The sequence below is a fragment of the Schistocerca nitens genome, chromosome 1 (genome assembly GCF_023898315.1).
Source record: "Schistocerca nitens isolate TAMUIC-IGC-003100 chromosome 1, iqSchNite1.1, whole genome shotgun sequence".
Taxonomy (NCBI): domain Eukaryota; kingdom Metazoa; phylum Arthropoda; class Insecta; order Orthoptera; family Acrididae; genus Schistocerca; species Schistocerca nitens.
In genome coordinates, this window is record NC_064614.1 from 557,957,088 (window position 1) to 557,966,395 (window position 9,308).

The following is a 9,308-nucleotide window of genomic DNA, read 5'->3' on the forward strand; positions in this document are numbered from 1 at the left end:
CGTAGTGTACTTTTAGAAGAGACTATCTCGCGAGCTATGTTGTAGTTCATAACTAATTACGTGCAGTAGGAATCTATTGTTTCCCTGTTCAACTTATATTTTATTTAATTGCTGGACCAACGACACCAATGAGTGTTTTGCAGAAATATACCACATTCTCAAAACTACTTCTACTATCGTATTCATCATTTAAAGTTGTTAAAATAGTACCTGCGGCAACGGCCTTGCCGCAGTGGTTATACCGGTTCCCGTGAGATCACCGAAGTTAATCGCTGTCGGGCGTGGTCTGCACTTGGATGGGTGACCATCCAGGCTGTCATGCGCTGTTGCCATTTTTCGGGGTGCACTCGGCCTCGTGATGCCAATTGAGGAGCTGCTCGACCGAATAGTAGCGGTTTCGGTCAAGAATACCATCTTACGACTGGGAGAGCGGTGTGCTGACCCCACGTCCCTCCTATCCGCATCCTCCACCGAGGATGACACGGCGGTCGGATGGTACCGATAGGCCATTCGTGGCCTGAAGACGGAGTGCAAGATAGTACCTGTACATTTTAAATTACAATTTTTCATTTATAAATTCATATGTTATTTTCACAATTCGCAATTGCCAAGTGATTGAAACCTTCGACCATTCGATTCATGTGTGTATTCTTATCGTACACTGTGGACTCAGCAGTATTTGGCCTGTAATGCGGCAACTACGTATCCCAGCCCCTAGACAACGAAACCAGCCAAAACTTTTAATATTTCAACTCTGAGGGTGCGTAGTTTCACATCTTATTTGTGAAAGCCCGCACTCTGCAGTCTAGGAGGGTCCAGTGATACCAAAATTAAGGCTCTCCAGCTCAAAGAGCACAACGCACTACAGCATATCTTCACGAATTGTTTCCAAAACGTTGGTCTGGACGCAGAGGACCTCTACCTTGGCCGGCCGCGGTGGTCTCGCGGTTCTAGGCGCGCAGTCCGGAACCGTGCGACTGCTACGGTCGCAGGTTCGAATCCTGCCTCGGGCATGGATGTGTGTGATGTCCTTAGGTTAGTTAGGTTTAAGTAGTTCTAAGTTCTAGGGGACTAATGACCACAGCAGTTGAGTCCCATAGTGCTCAGAGCCATTTGAACCTCTACCTTGGCCGCGCTGTTCCCCGTATCTGAAGCGTGTAGACTCTTTCATGTGGATAAAGCTGAAGGACGCTGTCTACAAGGACACACAAACTGCACCCGATGATATGCAACGACGTATTACAGCAGCCTGCTCGGAAAACTCCGCTGAAATGCTAGCACGTACGCAGCACGTAGGTATTCCATACCAAACTGGAAGTGGGTATTACCGTCGCCAGTGATCATTTTGAACACAACCTATGATGGTAAATTGTCTCGTTACTGGTCAGAATCCACGTAACTAGTGTGTGTTACCACAGATATCATACAATTGTCGGTGTGGGAACTCTTACAAGTACGATATGTCGTAAACGACGCGCACTAAAATCTTACAACGAACACCACTGACATTCTAATTTACCCTACTTTTAGTATGTTGATGTCAGTAACCATTGTTCCATTTTAAAAAAAAAGTATGTTTGCGCAAAAGTACACTTTCGAAGTATTATTACAAACGGTTTGTTGGTTTCCGATATGAACCCGTGACTACTAATTCATTCTGTGAAAACTACACATCAATAGCACTTCCGTTCTCGCAATATTTGGGTTGAAAGTTTTAGATGATTCATCCTGTGCCAGCTTCTTCATCCTCTTCGTCACGCATTACCACTTGTACCCTACGTCCTCAATGCTTCCTGGATGTATTCCACTATTTGTCTTTCTCTACAGTTTTTAGCCTCTCAGTTCTCTGTGGTATCGCGAAGATTCCCTGATGTCCTGCCACCCAGTTCCTTCTCTCGGCAGCGTTTACGATATATTCTTCACAGATTTTGGGGAGAACCGCTTTATTTATTGTCTTATCAGTGCACCTGGTTTTCAAAATGCTCCTGTAGCAGCGCACCTCAAACGCTTCGATTGTCTTCTGCTCCGGTTTTCCAACTGTCCATGGTTCACTATCATAGAATTCTCTGCTCCAAACGTTCGTTCTCAGAAGTTTATTGCTCCGACCAAGGCCTGTGTTTGATACTAGTAGACTCCTCTTGGCCAATAAAATGCTCTTTGTGCCAGTGACAGACTGATTTTTAAGTCCTCCTTGCTCCGTCCGTCATGAGTAATTTTGCTGCATAGACAGCCGAACGCCTTAACTATACTACTAGCCATTAAAATTGCTACACCAAGAAGAAATGCAGATGATAAACGGGTATTCATTGGACAAATTATTATACTACAACTGACAAGTGATTACATTTTCACGCAATTTGAGTGCATAGATCCTGAGAAATCAGTACCCAGAACAACCACCTCTGGCCGTAATAACGGCATTGATACGCCTGGGCATTGAGTCAAACATAACTTGGATGGCGTGTACAGGTACAGCTGCCCATGCAGCTTCAACACGATACCACAGTTCATCAAGAGTAGTGACTTGTGTATTGTGAGGAGCCAGTTGCTCGGCCGCTATTGACCAGGCGTTCTCAATTGGTGAGAGATCTGGAGAATGTGCTGCCCAGGGGAGCGGTCGAACATTTTCTGTATCCAGAAAGGCCCGTACAGGACCTGCAACATGCGGTCGTACATTATCCTGCTGAAATGTACGATTTCGCAGGGATCGAAGGAATAGCAGACCCACGGGTCGTAACACATATGAAATGTAACGTCCACTGTTCAAAGTGCCGTGAATGCGAACAAGAGGTGACCGAGACGTGTAACCAATGGCACCCCATACCATCACGCCGGGTGATACGCCAGTATGGCGATGACGAATAACCGCTTCCAATGTGCGTTCACTGCGATGTCGCCAAACACGGATGCGATCATCATGATGCTGTAAACAGAACTTGAATTCATCGGAAAAAATGACGTTTTGCCATTCGTGCACCCAGGTTCGTCGTTGAGTACACCATCGCAGGCGCTCCTGTCTGTGATGCAGCGTCAAGGGTAACCGCAGTCATGGTCTCCGAGCTGATAGTCCATGCTGCTGCAAACGACGTCGAACTGCAAACGTCCCCATCTGCTGACTCAGGGATCGAGACGTGGCTGCACGATCCGTTACAGCCATGCGGATAAGGTGTCTGTCATCTCGATTGCTAGTAATACGAGGCCGTTGGGATCCAGCACAGCGTTCCGTATTACCCTCCAGAACCCACCGATTCCATATTCTGCCAACAGTCTTTGGACCTCGATACGACAAACCGCAATCGCGACAGGCTACAATCCGACCTTTATCAAAGTCGGAAACGTGATGGTACGCATTTCTCCTCCTTACACGAGCCATCACAAAAACGTTTCACCAGGCAACGCCGGTCAAGTGCTGTTTGTGTAGGAGAAATCGGTTGGAAACTTTCCTCATGTCAGCACGTTGTAGGTGTCGCCACCGGCGACAACCTTGTGTGAATGCTCTGAAAAGCTAATCATTTGCATATCACAAAATCTTCTTCCTGTCGGTTAAATTTCACGTCTATAGCACGTCATCTTCGTGGTGTAGTAATTTTAATGGGCAGTAGTGTAGATCTGCTTCGTGATCACCAATCCTGATGTAAGTTCCTCGCTATTCTAATTTCCGCTACGTCTTATTCCTTTCACATTTCTTCAATTTTTTTAATTTATATTCTGTACTCAGCTGGCTGTTTATTCCTTTCTGCAGATCCTGTAATTCTTCCTCAATTTTACAGTCGATAGCAGTATATCAGCGAATCATATTATTGATTTTCTTTCATCATGAATTTTAATCCCACGCTTGAACCTTTCTGTTGTTTCCGTCATCCATCGAACAGATTGAACAGTGGTGCCTAAAAACTGCATCCCTGTCTTTCCCTATAGCTTACTCCTATTTTCTCAGAAATTTTAACTTCTTGCACCATTGTACACTGTCGAACGCTTTTTGTAGGTCGACAAATCCTGTGATAGTGTCTTGATTTTTCTTCATTCTTGCTTCCAATATCAAACGCAACGTTACAACCGCCTCTCTGGTGTTTTTACCTTTGCTAAAGTCAAACCGATCGTCAGCTAACAGATCGTAAAAAAAAAAAAAAGGTTCAAATGGCTCTGAGCACTATGGGACTCAACATCTGTGGTCATCAGTCCCCTAGAACTTAGAACTACTTAAACCTAACTAACCTAAGGACATCACACACATCCATGCCCGAGGCAGGATTCGAACCTGCGACCATAGCGGTCACGCGGTTCCAAACTGACGCGCCTAGAACCGCACAGCCACACTGGTCGGCAACAGATCGTCAATTTTCTTTTCCATTCTTCTGTATTTTCTTCTTGCCAGCAATTTCTCCGCGCGATAGATCTCGCACTTATCCGCCGTTGTTGTCTTGGGAACTGTGTGGATGATAGTTTTTCGGAAAGTCGCCAGTCCCAGATATTCTACACACCACCGTGAATAGTCGTTTGGTTTCCACTTCCTCCAATGATTTTATAAATTCGGATGGTGTGTCATCTGTCCCGTCTTCCTTATTTGATCTCAACTCTCCCAAAGCTCTTGGACGTTGATTCTGATACTGGATCCCCTACGTCTTCCATATCGATTCCTATTTCTTCTTTTATCACGTCGTCAGACAAGTTCTCCCCTTCATAATCTCCTGCAGTGCACTCCTTCTATCTATCTTAACAGTGGAATTTCCATTGCACTCTTAATGTTACCACTTCTGCTTTTAATTTCACCGAAGGTTGTTTTGATTTTTCTATATGCTGTCTCAGAGTTCCTGACGATAACTTTTTTTCGATTTTTCAAATATTTCCTGCAACCATTTAGTCTTGACTTCTCTACAATCCTGTTTACTTTATCCATAAGTGACTTCTATTGCTGTATTCCTGTCTCTCCCTGAGAATTTTTGTATTTTCTTCTTGCATCGATTCTTCTGTTACCCAAGGTGTCTTCACGGTTACCTTCTTCGTAGCTATGTTTGCCTGTCTAGTATCTCTAATTGCACTTTTTAAGGGTGTCCACTTCTTTTCAGCTGAGCTGCGTATTCCTATATTTCTAATCGTAGTATTAACATCCTTTGCAAACTTCAGAAGCGTCTCACCGTTCCTCAGTACAACAATATCCGATTTCCTTCCGCAATGATTCTACTGGATGATTCTCTTACACTTCATGTACGCTTCATCGTTACTAAATTCTGATCTGAGTCTATATCTGCTCCTGGATACGCCTTACATTCCACTGTCTGATTTCGAAATTTCTGTCTTATCATTATGTAATCCAGATGGATCCTTCACGTGTCTTGGTTCTTGCCAAGTATGCCTCCTCCTCTCCTGAACAGAGTATTCGCTATTATTGGTTGAAATTTATTAGCCTTTCTCCTCTCTCATTCCTACTGCCAAGCTCATGGCCACCCGTAACCCTCTCTTCTATTCGTTGCCCTTCAAACGCTTTCCAACCCCCATGATAATTATGTTTCCACATCCCTGTACCTGCTGAATTAACAGTTCAGTATCCTCATATACTTTCTGTACATCTGATGAGAACAAACCTTTTACTGAGCTGTTCACGGTAGCTCACTTTCAGCCCTATTTTCCGGGTCATAACGAATCCTACTCCAGTTATAGCATTTTCTGCTACTATTGATATTGCCCTTTATTCGTCTAACAGGAAGGCCTTATCTTCTTTAAGTTTTAATTCAGTGACCCCCATTGTGTCGATATTAAGCGTTTGCAACTTCCTTTTCAGATTTTCTGGCTTCCCTACTACTTTCAATTTTCTGAGATTCCGTTCTCGGTCTAGAAGAATGTCATCCCTTCGTTGGTTATTCCATCTTTTTCTCATGGTTACCTCCCCCTTGGCAGCCCCTCCCGGAATCCCGAATAGGGGACTAATCCGGTATCTTTCCTTTGCTTTCTACATCATCATGCCGTTGGTCATTGCGGATTCTTTCGCCTTTTGCGGACAGTCTCCCACCCCAAGGTCGAGACAGTGCCCTCAACCTCTGTCCGCTCATCCTCTCTCTTTGAAAATCTCATTGGCAGATTGAAGGTGACTTCCATGAAACTTCCTGACAGATTAGAACTGTGTGCCGGACCGAGCCCCGAACTCGTGATCTTTGCCTTTCGCAGGCAAGTGCTCTACCATCTATGCTACCCAGGCACGACTCACGACATGTGCTCAGCTCCGCTACAAAAATCTCATTCTGGGCGGTGACTTCTGATCTCGGAAGTTTTAGGCCGCCATTGCTGATGATTTTTATTCAAATGTTAGGGCAGTGGCAGGGCTAGAACCCAAGAGCCAGGACGTTTTTGTTACCAGTCGAAGGTCCTACCCCTAGATCACGAGTCCAGATAAAATCTGTAAAAAAATTCAGGGTATTAATTTCGAACGACTCTCGAATTCCATGGAATCATGGTGGGAAATATGAAAATAAGTTACCCAAGTCAGTGAAATCGGATGGCTCATATGCTAATGACTGGTAAACAATATGTTGCTTACATTTGCAAAAGCAATGAAATGAGCATTGTCAAAGAAATTGTAGCACCCGAGGGTGACAACCAAAGGAAAGATGTCTATTTAGAAGATCGTAGTTCTTGTGAAATAATACGTGATAAAGAGGTATGTGTTGTGATAGGTAATTTAACAGATATGTGTAGGAGAACAGTGCTACAAAATTATTTGAGTCATCAAGCAGGAAGAAAACACAAAGTTTTCGTAGTACTGACCACTACTCCATACTGGAGACTGCGACTTGTAGGAGAATAACGCGAGTAGTACATCCGTGGCTCTTTCTCCGGACAGTATGGTGCTTACAGGTTTTACCATGAGTTTCGGCTCTGGTGTTCAACTGAGTATTTCTGGCTCAGAGTTCATGCAGTCTGTGCAATCAAGAAAGCGTGAGAAATACAACGTCACCATTGTCTGAGTTGCCATCCAACGGAGAGGACCACAATCACAGATAGTGCGTGACACTTTGTGTAAAGATTGGTCTTGTTGTTTGCCGTAATCTTGGATGCCACAGGTTTCGATTGCTAGTGGTGCTGCATTGCGCCGAATATACAATTACGGACCACAGTTGTTCGCGTGACAGGACCAGTGCAAATAATTTGTTCTAATTTTCTTTATTTGTGTAGCTCTTGTTTGCTTTATTCAATAAACGTTTTGTAGTTAAGTAATTCCTTGCCTTTCTCTCCTCCTCCAGACAAAGAGTCTATTTATTCTCTTCTCTGTTTCTTCCATTTGTACTCTCTTTCCTTTCTCCTAAATCTAATCAACAGATATTAAAATGATGAAATTAAACAGAAATTCTGCCACTGAATGGAATTTAGGCGAGCAGTAGTGTTAACCTCTTCAGCTACTTGAACACATTTCCCGACCAACCCAAATTCCCAACTTGCAGCGTACTTATTGTGTAGTGCCCCCTGTCCACCATACTCACCGCTCACAGCTTCACGCTAATTCTCTTAAGAACTGAGGAAAAAGATGCATCCACATAGAAATGACCTTAATGGCCATCAAGACTTGTATAAAGGGTGATTCAGCTGTCCCTATCGATGGGTTTTATGCAACCCACAACACCTTCAAAAATCACGTGCGAGACTTTCATATCCTCTTTCTCACTATGCACAAAGTATTAGTCCTACAGAAAAATATATAGGACCTTTTTGTAGGGAATCTGACATAGTTTAATTTTATACTAAGATACGTTTTTGCTGGAGGTCACGGTTTTCGTATTATTGAAGAAAAAAGTGTTTGATGTTCACTTTTGTACGTTTTTGTTGTATAATTCGAAAACTATTGCCTCCAGTGAAAACATATCCCGGTCCAAAATTTAACTACATTAAATTTCCTTCCAAAAGGTTTTGTCCATATTTTCTGCAAGACTAATGGTTTGCGTATAGGAAGCGAGAGAGTACGAAAATGTTGCATATGGAATTTGAAAGACGCATTGTGCATGGCGTAACACTCATCAGTACGGGCTGATTTATCATCCTGTATGTATGGTGTCACATATATATATATATATATATATAGATATTATAGTGTAATGTGGATTTTGAAATCACATCTGTACAGTAAACTCATATTTATACGAATAAAAAATACTCATCATTGGTTGAGTATGAAAATTATGACAAGAACTGTGGAACACGGTGTTGTGTGGCTGTTATGCAGAAACAGCAATTAACGAATAAGAATGATTAAATAAATATGCTGTCTGGTCACATAACATGACGTGCAGTGCACTAGTATGCGCGTCAATGGATTGTGCTACCCACAGCTCGGATTTGCTCAGCGGATTAACGACCGACGGTTCGTGTACGTGGCTAGCCAGGAAGTGTTTTTAGGCGGTTTCCCACGCCCCATCAAGCAAATTCTGGGCTGGGCAGCAATTGCCTCCTTAGATAATACGCTACATCTCAAACTCAAACTCCGTCTGAACAGGTCTTGGAAGGCCCTAACGGTACCGACCGACCGTGTCTTCCTGAGACGAGAGGTGTCACTGGATATGTGGAGGGGGATGTGGTCAGAACACTGCTCTGACGGCCGTTATCAAATTTCACAGTATGCCACCAGCGCTATGCAGAACTGGATGGTCAACCTGGTGTTACCATTGCGGCGTGGTGTTTGGCGTGAAACAAAGACTAACACGATAACACGCATTACTGTCAGAAACAGGTGGTGCACACCATTTCTATCGCTTAGGTTGCCTTGAAGTCTGTGGCTTCAGGAAGGTCATCCATGCATAAAGATAAATAATAAAATATATTTGCCAAATCCCGAAAAGATGGACCCAGCACTAGGCAGGATGAACAATAGTGAGAAGGAGACTTATGTTTAACCGATAACAGGCGAGGGCTATTCGGAAACTAAGGTCCGATCGGTCCCGAAATGGAAGGGAGAATGAAAATCAAAACTGTTTTATTTGCAACAGTTTACTACACTTCCCACTTTCCAGCTACTTCTCTTCATAGTCGTCGCTCCTACTGAGACATTTGTTGCAGTGCTGTACCAATTTTCCAAAAACCTCGTCGTAGACGGCAGCTGCCTGTGCTTTTCGCCGCTTCTCTGTGCTGGTTTGCAGATCGCTGTCTGTGCCAAAATGATGTCTCCATAGCCAGCGTCGTCATTGCCCCTGCAGTGTGCGGCCAAGTGTTGTCATGAAGGAAAAAATGCATGACAGGTATGTTGTGCGGGCTGCATGAAACCAGGCGAAATATCTCACTGGCACACACATTAGGTGGGGAGACAGTATTTTATAGGAATCTTTACG

The 9,308-nt window shown here is 43.8% G+C and overlaps 1 pseudogene; it reads left to right on the forward strand.

Moving 5' to 3' along the window:
• The first annotated feature begins 214 nt into the window (after nt 1-214).
• Nucleotides 215-332, forward strand: LOC126208288 (5S ribosomal RNA; annotated as a pseudogene).
• The last annotated feature ends 8,976 nt before the right edge of the window (nt 333-9,308 follow it).